We start from the raw sequence: 26,695 nt of genomic DNA, 5'->3' as shown, positions 1-26,695 counted from the left end.
GTATCCTACAAGTCAAGATATTCATAAAGGCAAAGGAGTAGACCTTCACAAGCAAGAGCCCCTCCTTATCAAAGAGTATACTAATGGTCATGGCTACAAAGCTCACACTCAAGGCATTGGTATCCCTTCAAAGTCAAAATCCAAATGTCCACCTTCCCCATCATCGCTTCCATCCATTCTAGGTCCCTATATCCCTCCATCTCCTATGCAACGTCAGCAAAGGCACACATCTTGGAGAATCTTCCATCCATCCCACATGCCTCCATATCATTCCCATCCACACCGACATTCATTCCCTCCTCCAAGCAATTTGGATGCCAAGCATAAAAGTCATAAGTCTAGCAATCCACATGTATTCAAGGATCAACATGTCCAATATAATCGACATGTCAAAACAAAGAACAATATGATCTATAAAGAAAAAGAAATATCCAAAAGGCCACAAAGGCCCACTGAGCAAAATCAAGCAAAGTCAAAATATATATGGGTTCCTAAATCCCTTGTGCAAGCAATGCACTCTAAGGAACCACAAAAGCATGAAAAATCAAAAACCATGTGGATCCCTAAGAAACTCCTTGAAGCACAAAAGCCTAAAGAAACATCCAACTTGGCATCCAAAATTGTTGTTCCTCCATCCAAATCATCCAAGTCTATTCCTCCATCACCTTCTTCATCCATTTTGGGCCCTTATGTCCCAAAACCCCAAGCTATTCCTCCATCCAAATCTCAATATCCAAAATACATTTTTCCTCCATCAGTCCATCACCCCTCAAGGTGTGTGCCAATGTCGATCTTGCCTTCATTTTCATCCACTCAAGCCCAGTTCTTCCAATACCCTATCCATTATCCAATGCATATTTTCCATCCTTCCATCCCTTTGATCCAATCCTTTGCGTAAATCCTTGCCTTAGTTTCATCTCATTGTCCATGTCCTTATCCTACCAACGTCTTTGAGCATACTTTTAAAGGTCATGGTCCATTCTTTTCAAGGATACTATCCAAATAAAAAGATGCTTGAGTCCTTCTTCCATCCCCTATCATGTGTCCATCTTCTTCTGAAAAAGTCAAAATACAAAAAAAGAAAAAAAGACAAAAGAAAAAAATAATAAAGAAAAATAATTCATCCACTGGTGAAAACCTGGCAAACAGGCGCCTTGGGCAAGTACCATGATGAAAACCTGGCAAACAGGCGTCATGCGTAATTTATGAACTTCTTGCACACCACACTTGGGGGCAGGTTTTATCCTATCATATCCTTTTGTCCTTCATTGTTCCATTATCCTATCATACCATGTCATACTCCTTCATATCCTATTGCCCATCATTATCCTATCATACCATGTCATACTCCTTCATGTCCTATTACTCCTCCATTATCCTATTGTCCCTCATGTTGATTTTCCCTTTCCACATTTGATCTTGACAAGGCTGACGATCTTCATGAGCATCATGCATCTTGTTTGCAACTTTTAGTCCATCATAGCTTTTGGTCTTTATCCATTTGCTTATTACAACCTTTCATCCATATTCCCTGGCTTATTGCAACTTTCTACCATTATCCCATAGCCAATCCCGACCTTCAGTCCATGTTCCTTATCCATTCTTGGTCTTGCTTATCCTATCCATATCTTATCACTATCCATACACTCTTTTTCATTCCTTGATCTTGATCTGACATAAGGACGCAAAATTTAAACATGGTTTCAAACACCTCTTGACATGTCCCTCATGCCATGTTCCTGCTTTACATTGTCATATCCAGTCTCTTGTCCCATCACGCCATAGCCCTTGAAACTTGCATCCGTATTGTCTCCATAATAAAAGGCCTTTATCTTCCTTCTATCCACCAACATTTCAGCAAGCCTATTTATTCACCTGTCATATTCCTTGCCTTGCTAGACACTGGGGGCAACAATCATAAAAAAATCAAATAATGTCCTGAAAAAATATTCAAAAAAATTGAAAAATGTCCTGAAATAATCCACAAAAATTGAAAAATGTCTTGAAAAAAATCCATAAAAATTGAAAAATGTCCTGAAAAAAAGTCAAAAAATCAAATAAAGTCCTGAAAAAAAAAAGAATGAACACAAAAAAATTGTAAAACTCCAAAAACCAAAAACATGCATTTTTGCAATAAAGTATTCCCTTTATGCATCGACAAACCACTGAGCATTCATCCAACGACACTCACAATCCAACATCGTGCTTTAATGAAATCATGCATAAATAGATTAACCTTTTCAATCAAACCAAACATTCAAATTGATCAAAATTGTCTTATCAATCGAATATCAGTATCCAATTCATTTGTCCTTGTCACATTATCATGGGTCTTATACAGGGTGTGGTATACTCGAAACCAGACTGTGTCCTGTCTTAGACGGGGTACCGCATTTCCTGAAACCAGACAGCATGATCATCTTATGAGCACATTCAACTTTTGACAATGAAGATCCAGATGTTTGTTTGATTTGTTTGAATTTGCGCATCTTATCTTTTTCTTGATTTATCTTTGATCATGTTCCTATGTTGCTCGATGATGTCACTGAGTGATTTAGAGTGACCGGGATGGTTCATGATCCTTTTCTTTTGATTGTGATTGTTGTTTGTCTGTGATGTGTCTGTCTTTCGCAAAAAGGGTTGCATTTCAGCTCTGGCCTTCAATGCCATGATGCTACGCATCCATTTTGCTAAATAAAAATAAAGATTCTCACCTACAAAGTGCATTACTGAAAGCAAGTTTTCATCATCTCTCACTGTCTTCTATCTCATTTCTTCTTACTAACACTTCTTCCGTCCGGTCGGATAGTCAGTTCGGTCTAGTGCTCCGATATCCACGCACATATGCTACATCCTGCATTCATTTGGTTAGTACATTTGCATTCCATCACATATTACATCAAGCATTTTAGCCATTTTTCATTTCATAAATACATCAAAAAAATACATAAAAATGCATCCATACATGTTCATAAACCAGTGCATAAGTCATCCATAAATGCAAAAAAACATAAGTCATAACATATTGCATCCATCATATCGATGCATATCCTATCACATATCATAATAATGTCGGAGTACACAATCGGACTGTCTGTCCTAAGTATGGCCCGTAGGCTGACTACAACATGTCAAACTACATAATGTCCACTGTCTGTCATAAGGAGTACATGCCTCTGTCACTGGGTGCTCCCTCTGTCTTCCTCATCCTCGCAATGTCCCGTAAGCCGTCAAAATTCATGAAATCCAAAACATGGGTTTTCGAGATACATACCACTGCTCCTGCATCCTCCGATCGTCTGAATGTGCATACACGTTCTCCAAGGTGATCCGCCGTTGGAATGTTCGCCATCGGTCTACAAGTGTCCTTGTCTAGAGCAACAAATCCTCCTCTTTAGCGAGTGCAAATGAGCAATTTTCACCCTCTTGGTCTCATTTATAGCTCTTTGTCATTGCATAGATGGACGTGCATCCTCTCCATCTTATGTTGGTCGCAGTCTTGTGCACTTTAAATTGACTGTTTGTCATGCATCCGATCTCCGATTGTCAGTCTGTTCGATCCTAACATTTTTATCGATCAATTGGCCTCTTTTCCGCATGTTTCCGGCCAATTCCTCAAGGGGGCATGCATATGTCATTGTTATTGTCTGGGGCATTTTCGTTATTATTCTTTGAAACAATGCTCAAAATCGCATTGTCTCAAAGAGGGGCAAAATGTAGACACCCAAAAATGGTCAAACGCTTGCGGAGTCATACTTTAACATTTGCGCATTGCCTCATTTTAGGTTTTTTGCGTCACATTAACATTTCTCCTATATTTCGCACTTGGTCTTTATCATTTGCGAGCATTGAGTCCTTCTTCTGCATTCTTCATTTATCTCACTTTCAAATTTGGTCTTGTCGACAACAATCTTTAATCATGATTTTGGTCAATCTTTGTCCTTGTCAATCTTGTCATATTGCGATCGATTCGTCATCGATCCTTGTCCTTTTTCAATCATGTCAATTTGGTCAATTTGTCATTGTTCCTCGTCAATTGGTGCATCTTCTCAATCAAATTGTTTATCGCATTGGTCATTTATCAATCAAAAATGATGATCGACATTAATTATCTTTAATCAGGACCTAATTGTCATCCTCGCATTGTTAATTCACCTTCTAGGGTTTCATGATTTAATCATTTAACCTTGTGCGTCATTTCTTCCTTTAGGATTAATAAATTACTTATTTATCCTAAGTTTTCTCATTACAATTAAATATTCATTTAATTGGCTAATTATTCCTCTTTGTGAGTGAATTAATTAATAAATGAAAAATTATTGATTAATTCACTAATTTCTAATTTCCTAATTTCTTAATTCTTAAATTCAATTTCCACCTATTTCTCTCCTAAATTTATGGAAATGACATAGAAATTTGTCATAAATTGTCATAAATTCTTGACATAGAAATTTGTCATAGAATTTGTCATAAATTGTCATAAGCCTTGCATAGAAATTTGTCATAGAATTGTCATAAATCCTTGCATAGCAATTTGTCATACACATGTCATAATTTTGCTATTCTTGATTTGAATTTCCATTCGAATCACTATCATGCTAATTTGATCATTTTCTCCAATTTGTCTATAAATTGGATGAATTTCTTCAATCAAATCCCTTGATTCTTGATCCTTCGAATCCTTAATCTGAATCCTTAATCAAACTATCGAACTTACGCTTCTAGTACTCTTGAGCTTTTTGCTTTCAATTGTGTGAGCACTTGTAGGTGAGATCCACAAACCCATTGAAGAGGAAAGAACAACAATGGAGCCGCATGGAAGAAGCATCCGAATTGTTATATGGTTTGCATGACATTTTCTTTTAAATGCTTTGTTTTTGTGCCTCTATTGAATGTGCTTTGGAATTAGGTTCATTTCAATGAGAGTTCTTTTGATTGAGCTAGCATGTCTTGTGTTTTGATTGTTTTGATCTACTTGTTTTGATGATTCCTAATTTCTATGCTACAATTACAATAAGATCATTACATAAATCCATATTACAATGATATGCCATGTCGGCTTAAGACCAAAACAACAATAAACAAATTATAAAACATCTCAAAACAACCCGATAACATGTAGAGTACATGTTAACATGATACCGGTCCATAACCTAGATAGGCATCGGACCTATTCTGGGTCCACCATGCCAAAGCAATGTCTTCAAGAAGTTGAAACATGATCAAAGAACATATTTAGCATCCTAAAATCCATCTAGAAGCTGCACCAACACCACTTATGCATCCTCTCAAGATTCCTCAGTGAAAACTCTTCTGGTAGAGCCTTAAACCTGTGTCGGTAAGGGTTTACCAAAGTGTATGATAGCATCCAATTACCAAGACAATACCATCTGACCAAGAAATGCTCCAAAAGCACATACCACATGTAACAAAACATATTCCATAGATCCAAACATGCCAGAAGTGTCCAACAAATAGTCTCTTCTATCGGTAACACTAGATCTTCTACTAGTAGCCGAAACCTATCTATCGGTGACCAGCCATAACAACTAGTATTGACATCAATGACAAAACATCAATGCAACACATAATAAATTCATCCATAATGCCAACAATCTCCCCCTTTGGCATTGATGGCAACACTAGATGTGAAAAACATCTAAGTACCAAGAAATGCTAAACAAGTCTCCCCCTGTGGAAGACAACCAACAATCTCGTGAATATCAATAACTCTCCTCCTAATGTATACAAATCCTTTTTATTTTTCACATCAATATCTCTCCCCTTTTGACATCAATGCCTGAAATCTGACAAAAATATAAAAGCAAGAATATAAACCTCTGAATCTCAAAGCTGACTACTCCACCTAAGTAGTAGCACCACTCATCAGTGCCAGAATGAATAATATCTTTGATAAAGCATGCTAGACTGATGACAAACTGCATCAATCAAGTCTCTTTCGGAGGGGCAAAAACCCCTAACCTGTCTCTCAAATGCTCAAATGATTCCTTAGACAATGGTTTAGTGAATATATCTGCAATCTGTTCCTTACTGATCACATAAACGAATTTGACTTCCTTTCCTTCTACCTTGTCCTTCTGAAAGTTATACTCTATTGATATATGTTTAGTCTTAGAGTGAAATACTGGATTTGTAGACATGTCAATAGATGTAGAGTTATCATAGTAGATAAGTACTGGTTCACTATAATTTACCTTGATATCCTTCAACATTTGCTTCATCCACAAGACTTGAGTGCAATTAGTTGCTGCTGCAACATACTCAGCTTCTGTAGTAGATAAAGAAATGCACGACTATTTTTTTGCTGATGCATGAAACCATTTTCTTTCCAAGAAATAAATCTCCACCAGAAGTGCTCTTCCTATCATCATTATCTCCTGCCCAATCTAAGTTAGTATATGCACATAAAGTGAAACCATCATTTTTAGAATACCATAAACCATATTCTATTTTTCCTTGCAAATACCAGAATATCCTCTTTACTGCACATTAATGATTTTCTTTGGGATTACTTTGATATCTTGAAACAATACTTACTGCATTCATAATATCTAGTCTAGTCTAAGCTAGATATAAAAGACCACCAATCATAGACTTATACCTTATCGGATTTACCCGTGTAGAAGTATCCTTGATAGATAATTTCTCACTTGTCACCATAGGAGTACTTACCGGTTTGGAATTATCCATACCAAACTTCTTCAATAATTCCCTTCAATGCTTAGTTTGAAAGATAAAAATGCATTTGTCAATTTGAGTAATCTGCAAACGTAAGAAAAATTTCATCTCACCAATCATGGACATTTCAAATTCATTCTTCATGTTGTTAGTAAATTCCATGCACAACTTATTTTTTCCTCCAAAAATGATAGCATCAGCATAAACTTCAATAATTAGAATATCATCATTAGTGATCTTATAATATAAATTACTATTAGCACTGCCTTTAGTAAAACCAAGCTTCAAAACATATTTATCCAACCTTGCATATAAGGCTCTAGGAGCTTCTTTCAAACCATATAAAACTTTCTTTAATCTGCAAACCATATCTTTATCATCTACCAGTGAAAATCCATCTGGCTGCTCAATGTATACTCCTTCCTCAATTTCACCATTCAAAAATGCACATTTAACATCCATTTGATAAACCTTATAATTCTTATAAGCTGCATAGGCAAGAAATTGTCTAACAACTTCAATTCTAGGTATAGGTGCAAATGTCTCACCATAATCAATTCCTTCCATTTGAGAATATCCTTTACAAACCAATCTAGCCTTGTTTCTTACAACTTGACCATCCTCATTCAGTTTATTCCTAAAAACCCATTTAGTTCCAATAACATTCTTATTTTTAGGTTGAGGAAATAAAGTTCAAGTCTCATTCTTCTCTATCTGATCTAATTCATCTTCCATAGCCTTTAACCAATGTTTATCCTTACAAGCTTCAATAATAGATGCCAGTTCAATTTGAGAAATAAGACATACCTCTTCATTTTCTAGTCTTCTTCAACTCATAAATCCCTTGTTTCTATCTCCAAAGATTTAATCTTCAGAATGATTTAATCTAACATACCTTGGTGTCTTCTGAACTTTAGGTTCACTGCTTTGATCATCAGTCATAGTTGAATTTTTTGATTGTGCCGGTGAAACTGTCTTAATTTCCTATATTGTTTGAGGCATTTCTCATTTAGTTATGATCATTTCTAATGCCGGTTCCTTGTCATATGATATAGATTGATTTTTGTACTGCTCATCCACTTTTACACTAGCACTCTCCACATTTTTTTGCAATCTTTTGTTATAACATCTATATGCTTTCCTTTGAATTGAATAACCAAGAAATATCCCTTCATCACATCTAGGATCAAACTTTCCAATTGAATCATCTCTTTTGATATAGCATTTCCTTCCAAATTCTGAAATATTTAATAGTAGGTGTATGTCCAAACCATAATTCATAAGGGGTCTTACTAGTTTCACCTTTGATGTGAACTCTGTTGAATGTGTAGACTGTTGTACTCGCTACTTCTCTCCAGTAGACATGAGGCAATTTGGCTTCCATCATCATAGATCTTGTTGCATCTAAAATGTTTATGTTCTTTCTTTCCACCACTCCATTCTACTAAGGAGTCCAAGGTGCAGATAACTATCTCCTGATTCCATTTGTCTCACAATAACTGTTAAATTCATGAGAAGTGAACTCATCGCCATGATCTAATATTAGACATTTAATTTTCAATCCAGCCTCTATTTTAACTTTTGCTTTAAAGATCTTGAATTTCTCAAAAGCTTCAGACTTCTCCCTAAGAAAAGTCACCCATATCATTCTAGAATAGTCATCAACAATCAACATGAAATACTTATCACCTTGAAAGCTTCTAGTCCTTGTTGGACCACATAAGTTAGTGTGAATCAAATCAAGTACATCATTAGATTTATCATGTATGCTCTTAAAATAACTTCTAACTTGCTTTCCCAATTGACATTCCTTACATATCGGATTATGAGGCTTCATAATCTTAGGTATATCTCTAACTGCCTTAGTTGAACTGATCTTAACAAAACAATCAAAATTAACATGACACAACCTCTTATGCCATAACCAACTCTCATCAATATGAGAAATCAAACATGTCTTATTACTAGTGTTCAAATGAAAGATATTACCTCCGATCTGAATACCGGTTGCAATATCCAAACTAGTCTTGTTAATGATTTTGCATTTTATGTATTTAAACTAAAGTTGGAAACCCTTGTCCACCAATTGATCAACACTCAAAAGATTGTGCTTTAAACCTTCTACATAATAGACATTATCAGTGTTATGCTTTCCATCCAAAGAAATAATACCTCTACCTTTGATCATACATGCTTTGTCATCTCCAAATCTAACTTGATCACCATTGTATTCTTGCAGGGACAAAATTTTTCCTCTATCACTAGTCATATGATGTGAGCATCCACTATCAATTACCCATTCATCCTTATCTTTAACTTTTTCTGTCAGGGCCTTTTCTTCGTTTTTGATAGCCGGTTCTGGTTCATCTTCCTTTAAAGCATAGAACACCCATTCCTTTCCATTGCCAGATCCACTAGAAGATTCTTTTGCCGGTTCATCTCCAGAGTCATCAGTGACTCCTTCCTCATCCGCTGTGTAGCATTGTTTAGTTTTCTTGAATCTATATCTATTTTGGTTAGGCTTAAATAATTTCTTAACTCTTTCCTGAAACCTTTCATACTTACAAATGCAAAATGACCAATCTTATTACATGCAAAATATTTAAATGGTGTTTTTCCTTCATACTTACTTCCTATCAGACCTTTAGGTACTCTTGTAGAAAATAAGGCTTCAAGCTACTCAAATTCTTCATCTTCTTTCCTCATGTCTTCCAATTCTTTTGCATATAGGACTTTCCAATCACTTTTTCTGGTAGATGATGATGATGATGATGCATGAAAAGTAGGTTTAGACATTACATCTCAACAAGATCCAAATTCTTCAAGCTCAAAAGAAGATAATTTCCCAATCAGAATGTCTCTATTAACTAAAGTGTTTTCCATTGTTCTCAACTCATTAATTGAAGTTGCCTTCATCTTGTAAGCCGATGGAAGGGCTCTCAATAATTTGGAAACTATTTCATCTTCACTCATAAATCCTCCACAATATTGAATTCCCATAACAATCTCATTTACTCTTTCCATAAACACAACAATTCTTTCATTATCTTCCATCTTCAAGTTTTCATATCTTACCTGGTAAGCATCGAGTTTAGTAATTTTTGACAATAGGATCACCTTCATTCAGAGTTTGCAATTTATCCCACATAACCTTTGTGGATGATTTATCAATCAATCCCATGATCTGTTGATCAATAAGTGCACACAAGAGGGCTTCTCTAGGTCTGTAATCATTCTCAATATTATTATCCAAGTCTACAGGAGCAGGATTGCCAGATGCCAGATCATAAGGTGTGTATCCTTTCTCAGTGATCTCCCAAATATCCTTGCCAAGAAATCTAAGATGAGTCTCTATTCAAATTTTCCATATACCATAATTTGTTCCATCAATCTTAGGTATTTTTCTTCTGAAAATAGTTGCTAATGGATTAGAAGTGTTAGCTGCCATAGGATCTACCTCAAGTGGTTAAGCTTCTGCAAAAGAGGACCAAAGCTCTGATACCAATTGTTAGGATAATTGGTGAACAACTGAGAGGGGGGGGGTGAATCAGTTGTTAACAGATTATAACATTTAATCCACTTAATAACCTTTAACCAGATTAAGTACCAATAAAGGAGAAACAGACACCAATAAGCAATAAAACTTAACAATGAAATACATAATCAACATAATGCAACCATACCATATAACACCATGAACACCATGATTGTTACGTGGAAAACCCGGGAAGGGAAAAACCACAGTGGGATGCCTACCCATAGTCAGATGATACTTCTACAAAAAGTATGTGATACAATGAGGGGCTTGCACATGCAGGAAGGCACACTTTCTAGAGCATACTTCTCATTACAAAAGAGTCTGACTGACTACAGAGAGGCAACAACCATCTCAAGATAAATCGACAACAATCCAGAATAATGAATTGCCAGAGATAGCATCTACCATGCCTAATTACAATCCTGGTTAAGCTCAATACTGGAGGCCTTTGACCTCTTCCTTAATCCCAATTCGATCACCTATGATCAATTAAATCTCCTTCACATATGGTATTGCATTTCAAGACCATGAATATCTTTTCATATTTCCATCCTATATTCTATAATGATATCTTACATAATTTTATATCAACCCTAAGGCCTAAACCAATTAGGTCGGCCACCTAAAATATATTACGATAAGATCATTACATAAATCCATATTACAATGATATGACATGTTGTCTTAAGACCAAAACAACAATAACCAAATCATAAAACATCCCAAAACATCCCGGTTATGTGTAAAGTACACATTAACATGATACCAGTCCATAACCTAGATAGGCACCAAACCTATTATGGGTCCACCATGCCAAAGCAATGTCTTCAAGAAGTTGAAACGCAATCAAAGAACATCTTCAACTTCCTTAAATCCATCTAGAAGCTTCACCAACACCACTTATGCATCCTGTCCAGATTCCTCAATGAAAGCTCTGCCAGTAGAGCCTTAAACTTGTGCCAGTAAGGGTTTACCAGAGTGTATGATAGAATCTGATTACCAAGTCAATACCATCTGACCAAGACATGCTCCAGAAGCATGTACCACATGTAACCAAACATATTCCATAGATCCAAACATGCCAGAAGTATCCAACATAAAGTCTCTTCTACTGATAACACTAGATCTTCTGTTGGTAGCCAAAACCTTTCTACCGGTGACCAGCCATAACAGCTACTGTTGACATCAATGACAAAACATCAATGAAACACATAATCAATTCATCCATAAAGCTGACAAATGGGTTCCTCTTAAATTCAGGATGGGGTCTATCTATAACATCAACTAAATGTGAGGTGTCCATCTTCAATAATTCAGAAAGATAAGAAAATAATAAGATATGTTTATAAATACCTTTTACCACTTTTGCACTAGGGTTCCAAACACCAACAAAGATTTCTCACTGATTCCCAATCACAAGACACACCAAATCACTTCAAATCTCTGTCAAAAAAGTAAGATGTTGCAAACACAAGCTCTACTCGGATCTCTCTCCATGTGCTCACAAGTATGCAATGTGATAAATAAAATTTAAAGAGTTCATTTTATTTGCCTATTATCTACCACATTAAATGCCATTACCGATAAAACCATAAAATATCTTATAACACATTATCGGTTCACATAACACATCAAACCTACCGGTTTGATAAAAAAATTACTTCTTAATATCATAATACATCCAAGTATGCAGATTCAACATACCTCATGGTCCTTTAGGGGGTTCTGAAATGGATCTAGCATTAAGTTCTCCCTAGGCTTTTTAACAGCTAAGTTTGTCGGTGAAGGGTTCTCCACATTAGGTGAAGAAATATGATCTTTAGATGGTTTGACTTCAATTTTCTCATCATCCTCCTTTTTCTAGATTTTGTTCATTTCAGCTCTGGTCTCCTCCACATCAACTTTCATCTTCCTTTTTCGGTCAACAAATTGATTCATTGGTTGGTTCACCTTTTCTCTATAAAACTTTGCAATATGTCTCAATTTATGACAATGATAACAAGCCATACTAGATGCTCTCTAAGGTCCAACATTGCCTCTACTAGTCCTTCTTCTACAGTTCATAGTTACATGACCATAGTTATGACAGATTGTGTAAACCACATTCATCCTCTTTTCCATCTCATAGGGACTAGACCGATTAGCATAGGGTCTCTACTAGTTAGACTTCTCTAGTCATCAAAGGTTCTTTTCCAACCACCACCAGATCTATGACTAATGTGAGGTGCCAGACTATTTGCTCCATACTTACACTCAAAAACTTTATGTCCATGCATGTTGCAAGTGAAACAATAACAATTAAACATTCTAGGCTTATATCCTTGATAAGAATTGGGTCTATAACCATTAGCAACATCAAATTTTCTTCTACAAACGTTAGCAATATGTCCTGGTTTATGACAATTGAAACAAATAGGCTTATAGGATTTCTTACTGGTGGGTTTATGAATCTTAGGAGTAGGTTTACATTCATGCATATTGTCCTTAGTACCAGAAGACTCACCTTTGTCAAATTTATTTTAACCCAATCTAGTTCTATTGTCATTCATCCCTTGAGATTAGATCTATTCATCAAGCATGGTATAACTTTTGTTAAACTTTGCAAGTTTCTCATTATCATTGACAAGTTCTTTTGTAAGGTCTTCATTCCTTTTCATAATAGTCTCTCTAAGAGTTATTTTCATATCTAGTTCTGCCTTTATCTCTTCTTTTTCTTCTTTTTCCTCATGCCTGTGTGCATATAGAGTGCCATTTTTTAGATTTATCTTGAAGATCTCATGTTTTTTCTCTTTGATTTTGTCTTTTGCTGCCCTCCTTGCTTCAAGTTCTTGACTCATATGGATAGTTAGGGCTTCTAGTTCTCTCCTCAACTTAGTATTCTCATTATTCATTTTATCCACCTCATCAACCAGTGCACCTATGTTTTCTTCATTAGAATAACTGATTTCATAAACCTCCAACTATTGTTTGGTTAGACCTCTTCTCTTAGAAAGTGAAGCTTTATACTTGCCTCTCAATGTTTCTAGGGCATCCTTAGTTTCTGCAAGTTTTTTAGACATCTCTCTATAAATCATATCTCCCATGTCTGCCTTAGGAATCCTTCTCAAGTGGTTAAGCCTCAAAGAAGTTTGGCTATGATACCAATTGAAAAACTTATAAGGCGCTGAGACGGGGGGTGAATCAGTGCAAGCAAAAATAATATGAATCTGATCACCAACTTAAACAACTTAAAACTTAATAAGCATAAGAGGAATATCACCACATAAGCTAACACCCAATAAAAATAATTCCACATAACACAAGAGATTTATATGTGGAAACCCAAAAGGGAAAAACCACAGTGGGAGTTAATACCCACAAGATTCACTATCTGCAGAATAGAAATCTTGACTAGTTAAGGCCTTACAAACATGCCCTGTTAGGAGCAGAACTAGTTAGGAGTTACCCGATTAAGGGATTTAAATAATTAGCCTTGTTAGGAGCTTTGACCTATTAGGTTCAACCTCACAAGAGGATTTAACACTCTTATCTAGAGCTACCCAGTTAAGGGATTTACAATGTAAAGTCTGTTAGGACCTACCCAGTTAGGGGATTTTACTGCTATAACTATTAGGATAACAACAATTCAAAAGATCTTCATATAACACCTTTGTGTCTGATAAGATTCACTTCAGATCCTCAAAGCGTCAATAACACATCAATATAGAGCTTCATTAATGACCGCATAATCACAATCTCAATATTTGCCTTCAATCTTATATCTATCCCATAACTCATCACACTTCTTTATAGACATCAACTAAGTCGGCTACAACCTTGGAACAATTTTCTAGGTTCAATGAATCTAGATAAATAATATTACACGCTGAACTTAGGTTTGCCACTAACATAACAAATCAAAACATGTGTCATTTTACCGATTTAAGTGATTTTATCACTACTGGTTAAGTGTTCATCAAAAGGCTTGCTCTGTACATCAAATCTCGCTTGTCTGGTTGAATCTGCCAATGTGGTCAAGAACTTAGCTCCAAATACCTGTATCCATCACTCATGCAAAACCACATAATTCAACTCTTCATCAATCACCTGTACCAGTTGCATGAATTCAACTCTATCTTTGTTTACCGGTTAAGAACCTATTTGTTGGTTTACTAGTAAACTGTCATGTGTACTCGTTATACCTTACCGGTTGGCTTCCAAGACTCAGATGACCACAAAAATATTGTTTCAATCAATGACAACACAAGACTTAGTCATCAACCATGAATCTCAATCTTTTCATCACATTGACCAATCAATCATTTATAGATTGCATATCATGATAGTCTTTACCAGTTCAGTCAAATGCCAATAGATCCAACCTACTGATAAAGAGTAAAAAGGGCGAAACCAGCCTTGTATGACTAAAAACCCTTAAGATGATACCCATTAAGTGATTTAATCATGTAAAGTGGAAAATTGGGAGCTTAGCAAATCAACCATAGGGAAAGGAGGATCCACTAAGCTCAATTTTCACTTGAGGGAGACTTTACATTCAAAAGAGGGGGATGAATCCACTAGATCCAAACCAAAACGATGCAAGGACTTAATACTAAATAGATTGGTTGTGTTTGGAATGTAATTGACCCTCTTTTGTAAGTTGATTAATTGAATTAAGATAAAGTGTTGGAAATGAAGATAACTTATGTTAAAATAGTGAGCTACAGATTCAAGATTTAGTCATGCACCTCGATTTGAGAAGTTTGAGATGATTCGGAGCCACTCTACAAAAGTTACCAAGAGTTGTAGGGATTGCATTGTTGGCATTCTAAACTCTTATGAGAATAGGTGATGTTTTCATTGATGGCAACCATCTAGAAACCATTTGGCAACCATCTGGCAACCATCTAGCAACCCACTGGTAGATACCGGCTCCGATAATAGACTTCTACAAATACCAGCAGGCACTTCACCGACATCAGCAACAATGCATACCGACACTCAAGCCGACATGGAATAAGATTTTATTTATTGTTTTGAAATGTAATTATCGTTTGTAAAGCCCACATGGTACATTGTAAAATACTCATATATGTATGAGATCTTATAGGTCATTTTATGTAAGTAATTTATGTGAATTGATGAGAAGTATAAGGCAAATTTTGTATAAGGTGATATAGTTTTTGATTAAGGTAAAAGCAGGTTTTGAAGGGGCCCCAAAACCCTTTACAAGTAGGTATAAGGTGATATAGTTGATAGCGAAGGTTTTGGTTATTGACTGAGCTTAAATCGGTACTGAACCTGGCATGAGAGATCCTATTTTAGAAGTACATTGTATTGGATTTGATAATCCATTTTGTAGTTAGTGTGACTCTTTATTGAGCAGTGAGCTCTAGGTAGTTAGCAGCCTTGCATGTGCAGACCCCTATTGTAAGTAGTATTTATTCATTGACCGGTGAATAAATATTGTGGGTCACAAATCCCACTGAAATTTTTCCCACATTGGGCTTCCTCGTCAAATATCTTGCGTTATGGTGTGTTTTCTATGTTGTCTCTATTATTCTTATTTGTTGCATTAATTCTTATTTATCGGTACACTCTTTTGGAATGCAAAGTTTTAAATAAGTATAAATATTTTGTTAACTGGTTAGACATTGATTCACCCCCCCTCTCAGAGTCTTTGGGACTATCATTGATTCTAACAATTGGTATCAGAGCATGGTCCTCTATTTTCAAAATCCTAAAAGCTTGAGGAGGATTCTAACACCGGTACAGATGGAGAACTTAAGAAAATAGTTGGAAGGAACTCTTGTAGATTTTGATGCAGAAAAATTGAAGAATATCAAACTTGAAGATGATCTGAGGACTACAAAGGAATTAATTAAAGAACTTCAGGAGAACTTTTCTATAGAACAAAATAAAAGAAAATAACCTCATGAGAAGATGCAGAATGATGATGATGAAAAATAAACCCTTAAAGACTTTGGAAACAAGTTGAGACTAGAGAACGATAATTTGAAGAATGAAATGCAAGATATGACTATGAGGCTATGTAAAGACATTGAAAATAGGAAGACGAATGAAGAAGACTTGGCTGGGAGACTTAATGATGCTGGAAATGAAAATCTAAGACCTGGTCATGAAAATGATATGCTAAAGATAGATCTGATTCACATGCAACATGATAAAGATGAACTTGCAAGACAAGTTGGAGTTCTACAAAATGAGTTGGCTACTGCAAACAAACATGAAGACAAATTCAAGAAAAGTTCAGAGGAGCTTGATGACATGTTAAAGAGTCAGAAGCCTAATGGAGATACTAATGGACTTGGATTTGAAGTTGGTGAAAGTTCTGATACTACAAACAATCTGGATCAGAACAAACCGGTAAGACAATCTAATGCTTATAAATTTAATGGCAAATGTTTCAACTGTAACAAGTATGGTCATACAACAAATAAGTGTAGACATAGAAATAATCAGAACATTAATCACCCACTGGTCAATGTTCCAAATGTAACAAAACCGGTCATAATTCAGAAAATTACAAAATGAATGTGAAATGCTATGCTTGTGGAAGATTTGGGTGCTTATCTAATCAATGCAAAACACAAATTGGCATAGGATATGGAAAGGCTATTTAGAGGAATAATATAACTTGTTATGCTTGTAAAAAGATTGGACATATTGCAAAATTTGGTAGAAGCAAGAATGCATCGGTAAACATTAAGAGATTTAGCTTGAAGGGAAAAGAGAAGGTAGAAGAAGTAAAGCAAGGATTTTCTAAACAGTGGATTAAGAAAGGAGATCATAAAGTTGATGAAACTATATCTTCACTGGTAGAATAGAGTAATTATCCATAGACAAGAGATTCTTCATCCAACTGAGAAGTAACCCTTTGGGGGTATTGCAGCAAGTTGAAAATCAAGCAGATTACCCTCAGTTCATGGTGAGAAGATGGATTTATTCTTTACCGGCAGATGTGTTAAGTTTTCACTTAACCAACGAGCATTTAATGTGGTTGGTGGAAGATTTGTCATTATAAATCATCGAATTTCCCTCATTTTCGACTCACTAAAAATTCAAATTATCAGAGAGCATGAAAAACTAAGCAAAGGAGTTCAAGGCAAAGGTGCAAAGTGATTTCTTCAAATGTTTAGAATATTTTCAGACAGTAAAAGGTATTTTTCGATGGCCTCTTTTTTTGTTCCCAAGTTTATTGCAAACCCTACCATTGTCGAGAACATTAAGAGACCTAAGCCCATGTTTAAGATAATTTCTAAAATTGCTAAACAAGATGACTCTATCGAGGCATTTTCAAAAATTCCTAAAGGTGTAGCATTTACTGAAGACCTTAGGATTTACATACATTGCCATATAGATGATCTAGGATATGAGGATTTGAAGGAAATGTATGATGAGGTTATAACTGATAAGAAAGGAGTTATTAAACCAGATCACAAGATTGTGGAAACCTTAGGTTTTGTTGATATTTCAAACATCCCTGTATTCCCTAAGGAGGTCATCAGACTTGTGTTAAGTAGAGTTCATGGAGAGTTCATATGGCTAGAATCAATTTGCAAAATTACCAAAGAAGCAATTAGGGCAGTTACATGTTTACCCTCATCCGGTAGTAGACCTGGTAAGATAGAATATTCCCAACAAAATGGTGACAAGCCTAACAGGAGAAACATCTGATAGTAGATCACTTAGAGTAAATAATATTAAGGATGCAAATGTGAGATTTGTAAGTATGGTGCTAGGATACAAGGCCACTCATGCAAATACGCTAAATTCAGTTTCTAGTCTCTGTATAATAGTGCTTATGAGATGGTAAACAACAATGCAATGATTGATGATTGTGAATGGTTAAAAGATGAGCTTATTGATAACTTGAAAAAGATTAAAGGAGACAAGAAAGGAACATTTCATTTTGGAAATCTGTTAGTATGTTTGATGTTGTACTTTGTTAAGAAAATACCCTGTATTGGTCACAAAGACTTTTCATATGACATCACGGTAGGTAAGAAAATTTTGGAAGCTTTCACCGATATGGGATCATAGTATTTCAGATTATTTCAAGAATTTCAAAGCTAAGATGAGAGATAGAGAAAGGTTACCACAGAGTATAGTAGAGAAATATGACAAAGAAATTTATTTTGTTATCAAAATAGATGAGACATGGATAGAGGCAGTACTCTGTGGGACTATTTGGGTCATCGAGATGGGATATGAAGTAGATCTTACTATTCTGGAGACATATGCTAAAGCTTTACTGGATGCACCAAGAGAACCATCAGAAAAATTCTTTGGTAGTGTTGAGACCATTGAGAGTGATGTAAATCTATTGAAGAAAAGAAAGAGAAGAGAAAAATACATTAGAGATGCTTCTAAGAAAGTAAAGGAAATCAAAGAGAATGTCATGAACCTTAGTGGCATATCGGCTAGTGAGATTGAAGGACTTCAACTGGAGGCACATATCTCACCAGTTGACACATCTTCTGGAACTGACAGTGATAAGGTAGTAGAATTTAAAAGAGTTGAAAGGAGGAATAGAAAACCTTCACCGGTACCCTCTCCTTCACCTAAGAGAATAAGGACCTTGAGAAAGAAACAACAGGCGGTTAGGGAACCGAAGAAGAAACTCACAACTAAGAAGAAAAAGACACCGACAAACCCCACATTGAATGACTTCCTGAATGAAATAACTGAGGAAGGTAATTTCTCTAATGTGATCAAATGGTATACTTATTCAAATGATACTGACAGAAACACTATTGAAGAAAGCATTATTCTTCATTTAGACATTTATAAGAAAATTTTGATTGAAGTTGTTGAGGAGCTACCAAATGATCTTTACATGAGATTAGAAGCTAAAAGGCTATCACTGATGGAATTAGACAAGAAATTGAAGGATGATGCACTCTTGGCTATTCACCCGGTTAAATCCAAAGAAGAAATTGATGAACTTATTTATGAGGCTAACCAATCAGTATTTGCTAGTGGACACTGACAAGTAATCTTGATGGCTAGAAGAGTGAAGGAAATTGCAGATGAGATTGCAGATAATTGGGATACATTTTTTGTGGAGAAAGAAAAACAAGAGGAAATGAACAAACCTAAAAAGACATTCAAAGTGTATCAAAAAGACAAGGACAAAGGTAAAGGAAAAATTGGTGGAGTTCCAAACATCAAGATTACTGACAATCTTCCATTGCCACCTTTAGATGCACCACTGGTACACTCAGAAGATCTAGCGGTTACTGATACTGAAGGTATTACACATGATGATACTAACCCTAAATCAGAAATACTTTTTACAATGAATGTGGATACTCAAGAAGTAAATATTATTGCGGATAAGGATTTTTCAGAGGTTAAGGCAAACAATGTTGATAGTGGCCACATGGCAGTAACCGGTATAAATTGTTGAAACTGAGACATCGACACAAATAGAGCAACTAACACTGACTAAAAACCTACTGAACAACCTACTGAAGATAAAGGTACTTACACAGGGCCACTGGAGATAGAGATTCTGATAGAGAAACAAACTAAGGCAGAGGTGCACACAAAGATAGAGAAACCGACAGACACAAAAGTTCATGTTGAGACACTAAAAATGACTGAGGAACCATTAAAGGTTGACATGCAAACCTAGACTGATCCACCGAAGGAAAATGCAAGCAAAATGGACACATCTGATGGAAGCAAATAGGTTATAAAGATAATTGGTCAAACATTTGGCACATCTATAGGTGAATTCAGACCTACCAATGTTACAGAGGTACTTTTGGATTCAATTAAGAAGATAACGGATTGCAATGCATTGGCCTATAAGGCAATTGACAACATGTTACCTATTCTTAAGATGATTGCACCTACATGTCAGATAGATCACATTAAATATTCTTTAGGCAAATTGGACACATTGTCCAAATTTATTGCTGATAATGTAATAACTATAGATAAGGTGAATGAGGATATCATAAAGGAGAGAGTTGAAAAAGAGAAAAACACATTCTTTGAGGATACAATAAAGAAGTTTACAAAACACTTAAATACATCATTACCAGTACTTAACTCTGCAATTTTGGAGTACAAGGAGCTATATAGGGAAACATGCAAACCTCACTTTTTGACAAAGGACATAGAAAAGGAGATAAGTAAAACATAGAAAGAAATTGATGATATAGAAGATAATATAATTGGTTCATCTGGACATATGTCAGTTTTTTAGTAGGAAATAGCAATTTTGAGGAGAAGTTAGAGAAACTTGAGAAAGAGAAGGCAAGGATAAGGTCCAATGCCTGGGAACTTAAAAACAAACTTGGTCCTAAGTTGGAAAATTTTATCATTCAAAGAATTGAAATATCTAAGGCATTAGTTCAAGGAGAGAGATCACTGGAAGAACACATGCATTATCTCACTGGCATGATCCAACAGACTGAGGCAACTTTGAATGATAGAAAAAGATTTATGTAGAGTCTGAATTTAGTTTTAGTAGATATCTTTCAGATTGTAACCAACCGGTTACAGACTTTGAGGTGAAATTTTTGCACTCGTTTGATTATTTTTTACAACCTTTGTCATTGATGTCAAAGGGGGAGTAGTGGAGAGAAAAAAATATTATACAGAGGAGATCACTTGCTCAGAGGGAGCACATCTTTTTGGACTTTAGATTTTGGAAACAGTTTTTGGATTTTTCTCATGAGTGTTGCCATCAATGCCAAAGGGGGAGATTGTTGGCATTCTACACTCTTATGAGAATAGTTGATGTTGTCATTGATGGCAACCATCTGGCAACCCATCGGTAGATACTGGCTCTGGCAATAGATTTCTACATACATTGACAGGCACTTCACCGACATCGGTAATAATACATACCGACACTCAAGCCGACATGGAATAAGCTTTTATTTATTGTTTTGAAATGTAATTATTTTTTTTAAAGCTGACATGGTACATTATAAAAGACTCATATATGTATGAGATCTTATAGGTAATTTTATGTAAGTAATGTATGCAAATGGATGAGAAGTATACGATGAATTTTGTATAAGGTGATACAGTTGACAAAGAAGGTTTTGGTTATTGACTAAGCTTAAACCAATACTAAACCTAACATGAGAGATGTTGTTTTAGCAGTACATTATATTGGATTTGATAATCCATTTTGTAGTCAGTGTGACTCTTTATTGAGCAGTGAGCTCTAGGCAGTTGGCCTCCCTAAATGTGTAGGCCCCTATTGTAAGTAGTATTTATTCATTAGCCAGTGAGTAAATATTGTGGGTCAAAAATCCCACTGAGGTTTTTCCCACATCAGGTTTCCTCGTTAAATATCTTGTGTTATGGTGTGCTTCTTATATTATCTCTGTTATTCTTATTTGTTGCATTAATTCTTATTTACCGGTACATTGTTTTGGGATGCAAAGTTTTAAATAAGTATAAATATTCTATTAACCGGTTAGACACTGATTCACCTCCCCCTCTCTATGTCTTTGGGTCTGCCATTGATTCTAACATGTGTGTCCATACCAAGTTGCCCTCCTATCTATCCTCTGAACTTTCCATGCATTGAAAAGGTTTTTTTTGTCTCTACAAATAAAGCTTAAATCCAAAAGTACAATTGCGCACCTTCTTTTTGCAGAAAGAAGAAAAGGGAAATGTGTTGGGAATAGGGGTTTGCCTTCAAGTCAAACCTCAGTTTTGGAATTAACCAAGTGATTGAAATAATGTAATTGAAATGACTGAAAGTAGAAATCCTCCTTTTCAAGGGGATGTTAAAATGACTAAAAATGAAATGCTTATACCTCCTTGCAAAATTTTGCTTGGATCCACATGAAATTATGATTCCATGAATTAGAATGGTGATATCCTCTTCAATGCTTGAAATCTTGACTCTATTGCTTCTCCGAAGCTTGAAGGAATACTGAAAAATGATCAATTGTTCTTGAATGCTTGAATGCTTGATCTCTTGAATGCTTGAAGACCTCTTGTGTGTGCATGATAGATCATCAAATGAGAGGGGAAATCCCTCTTATATACTTGCCTATAGGATTAAATTATTAATTCTATGACTTAATCCGACATAGGGGGGATTTTTTCACTTCAAATTTGAGATAGGTTAGTGAGAGAGGTCCAAGATAGGTCCCCTTAAGGGGGGCCAGAGAACCATGCCCTAGTCCTACCCTAATTTGGGGTAGGATCAAGGTGCAGACAAGGTGGATCATTGAGTTGCATGAAGATTTTGAGATGTATGAGAATAATTAGGTCTTCGATTAGGCTAAGGGGTGCAAACACTAAGGTGAAGACCAAAATGCAATAAAAAATTACAAGAGATGCAATTTTAGAATGTTATAGACTAGTAGAAGATGGTCAACTTAAAAATTAAAATTAGAGCTTGAGAAGGATAAAAAGGTTATAAAATCTTTAGGGTTTATGGTTTTCTAGGAGATTTTTTAGCCAGTCTTTTTTGTCTCAGATTGGATCTTTTCAGGCCCAAAGTTAACATAGAATCTGTCAACATTTTTGGTGACTCAGAGGGGTGAAAAGCCTACTTGGGAATAGGACCATAGGCCTTAGATAGTTCATTGATCGTAGAGTCAAAATGTGAAAAGATAGTAAAACCCTACCCCTTAACTTGTACGATATCAAAAATTTTGCCATTTTGGAAAGAATAGCCTGAGCATGTGCACTTATTAGAAAACTAGAAAATGTAGCGTCATAAAATTGTGACCCTTGTCATTTTTTACCACATTTGGGTCTTTGCATTAGCCGATGAATCCCTAATCCTGATCAGAGACCCGAAACAAGTTCATGCCATCGACAACTTGCATTTTCCATCATTTTGCATTATTAATTAGTTGGTGCATGTCCTAATTAGGGTAGGATAGGGACGTGGTGCCCCTATCTCCCCTAGGGCAGGGGCGTGACACCCCTATCCTCATAGAACAATGGCATCGGGCCCTTTTCCTAGCCCTATTTTGGGCCTCCTTTGGTCCTATCTTGCATTGGGCTTGTCAATTTTTGAGCGGGAAAATTTTCCCTATGTTGGCCTAAGGTGGGAAATTATCTAAACACCCCTAATGGGAAAGTATATAAGGAGTGCTTCTTCTCCTATTTGTAGAAGTTCAACAAGTGGATCGTAAGTTGACAAGGGAAGTTGATCATAAGCATTTAAGTATTCTTTCAAGCATTGCGCATTTCAAGTCTCCTTTCAAGGCTAGGTGTTTCATTCAAGACAAGGATTCAACCATTAAAGAGGAGATTTCTAGAAACATTCAAGACATCCTATTTCACATATCCATTAAAGAAAATTCATCTACAAAGGTATCAACCTTTCAATTACATCCCCTCCTTGAGGTGGATTCACTTTAGACATTTTCTTTCATTTACTTGTAGCATTTTTCAACCACTTGGTTAGTTCCAAAACGGGGTTTGACCTGAAGGAAAACCCCCAATCCCAACAACATTTTCCTCTCTTTTCTCTGTGTAGGTTGTAGGTGTGCAACTGTAATTGCAGGTTTAGACTTCATTTTTCAGAGATGGAAAAACCCTTTTTGAGGCGTGGATTTTTTGGAGGACCGTGTGCAACTTCAACATGGTCCTTGCAACTTTTTCTCATATTCCAGGTGCACAACTTCATCCTACATCTCTATCTCAAGATATAATTGCTTCTTTGTCATTTCTACACTTAGTTTCAATTTGTTTAATTCAACTAGTCTATTATAAAAGAGGGTTAATTTGCTTTCCTAATACATTCCAAATTTCCTACAATTCACTTAGTATTCAATCTCTTTCTGTTGGGATTAGATCTATTGAATTCAACCCCTCTTTTAAATGTAATGTGTGTGAAAATTTGAAGGGAATCCTTTGTGAAACTTTCATCCCTCTTTTGAGGGGAGTAAAGCTTTCCACTTGAGCTCCCCTCATAACTTTTCACCATATTACATTTTGGTGAACGCGATGTCTTACATGCCTTACATTGAAAATTATTGCATATTTTTCATTCACAAGTTTAATTTTCTTGCAATTTACAAAAACTTAGTGGTTAATTCAGTCAAAACCCTAGTTACTAAAATTGAAATTGAACTTGCATTTTGCAAATGTTGTTATCTATTGTCTTATATCTGAAAATTGTATTGCTTGTCAAATTCAATTTTCCAATCAAAAATTACAAAATTAAGTGGTTAATTATCAAAATCCTAATTTTCAAACATCAACTTGAACATGCAAAATTAAATTTGCATTTAATTTTCAGATTTGTGACTTTTTTCAGACTGGTCTTCTTGCCTAAAATTCAAATTTCAATTTCTCTCCTTTTCCCAAAATTAAAAATTTGAAAATTCAGTGGTTAGGTCCTAAAACCCTAATTTTCAATTTTAATTGGATTTTGTGCAAATTTCAATTAATTTAAACCAATTTAAGTTTTCTAAATATTATTTAAGCTGGCCCTATCTATTAGGTTTGACATTTTTCAAAATTGCAATTCAATTTCTTATCTTTTTCAAAACCCTAATAGGATCCTATTTCAACATTCAAACCTTAATTTCGTCTATCTAGAGATCATAAAATCAATCATTTTTTGGGGGTTAGTTCTCAAATCATCGTAGCTTTCATCCCTAAAAAATCTTTGAAAAAGTTGGGAGGACCGTGTGCAAATTCAACATGGTCCCTATTTTTTTTCTCGAAACTTCAAGAGACTGTTATGACTATATTTAATTGTTTAAATCTAGACAATTGGTTGATTTTGTCAAATTTTTATCCCTCTAAAATAAAAAACACTTCCCCATTTCAATATTACAACTTTCAATGGAATATTTAAAATTAAGTGGTTAATTATAATCTACCCTAATTTTAATTTTGTCAATGTTAAATTTGAAATTAAGTGGTATCCCATAGGCCCTAATTTTAAATTTCAATCTCTTTTTATTAATTATAAATATTTCTTGGAGATTGTGTCATTTCTTCTTTCCACAAAGTTCAAATTATATCATCATCATTTTCTTGATTTTTGCATTATTCAATTTTGCAAACTTTGTTCCCAAAATTCAAATTTCAAATTTTCCCTCTAGTGCATGAGTTTTATAACTATTAGTCCTACCTATACTATCCCTGTTAAATGAAGCATTAGAATTAGGGCTTCCCAAGGTTTAATTCCAAACAAGATGGAGCCTAGTTTGGGTGACTTCTATAATGAGGATATTGCTAATTCTTCCCATCCTAATAACATGTCTACTTACCTAATTGATGATTCCCATGATGAAGAAGAAGCTTTGACTAGAGTTTCCATAGATCAACTTTCAAAATTAGACAATCATTTTGACAATTTCCAACAATGGATGTCCCAAGAATATCCTAATAGTGAAGCTCTTCCATTAATTAAAGGTCTAAAATGCATGCTTCAAAGTGATAAGAATGGAATTGATATATTGTGTGGTATTGCTCACATTTTTTATTCTAATATTATCCCTATCAAGAGTTGTGCTGAGAACTTAGGTTATCCATAACCTTCTACATAAATCAATCATTCTATTCCTTTGAACACTTCTATGGCTAGTATTCCTACTTTCACTTCAAACATCATGGTTACTTCAACTCAAAATGTTATACCTATAACCATTAGTCATGGTGGAAATCTCTCTTCTTCATTCAATCCTCCATCTCTATCTATGCCTTCAATGAGTATTCATATTGTCTCTCAACTAGTCAATGTGACACAAGGGGGCAATTCGTTCAATAATTTTACTCCTCCTTTTAGTGTCCCATTCCCTACTCAATCATCACCTATGCCTAATTACCATAGTGTCCCACCACCTTATTCTCAATCAATGCCTTCTTTTAATAACATCACACCACCTTCTCAATCAAACATGTCTAACATAAATTCTTCAAATGAAGCAACCATTAATAACCTTGCTCAAACTGTGTCTTCATTGCAACAAAAAATTGCTTCTATGACTCAATCCAAGTTTAGTGTGTCCACATTTGATGTTGCGAGCCCACTTTCTCTTGATATTGTTAGAGTTTTCCATCCTAAACATGTTGAAGTTCCTCAATTGGAACTCAATAATGCAAAAGGTGATCCTTTAATGCATGTCAAAACATTCCATACTTTGTGTACTAACTTTGCTTGTGATCAACAATTGCTTGCCAAATTTTTTACTAGAATATTAAGAGATAATGATTTACAATGGTATTTCTCTTTACCTTCTTATTCTATTACTTCTTTTCAATAATTAGCAAATGCTTTTATTAAACAATTTCAAAACAACATAGGTCCTAAAATCACTTTGACTAATTTAATGCATTGTAAACAAGGTGTTAAAGAAAAATTTATTGATTTCATTGGTATATACAAGAATTTGTGTTCTCAAATTTCTTTTCCAGTACTTGATATTAAGAGAATGTTCATTTCTAATTTTCAAAAACATATTAGGGAAAAACTTCTCTTTTCTGAGTTTATTTCCTTTATGT

Source organism: Cryptomeria japonica, chromosome 1 (assembly GCF_030272615.1).
Source record: "Cryptomeria japonica chromosome 1, Sugi_1.0, whole genome shotgun sequence".
NCBI classification, from domain to species: domain Eukaryota; kingdom Viridiplantae; phylum Streptophyta; class Pinopsida; order Cupressales; family Cupressaceae; genus Cryptomeria; species Cryptomeria japonica.
The sequence above is the reverse complement of the archived record's forward strand: the minus strand, read 5'-3'. Positions refer to the sequence as shown.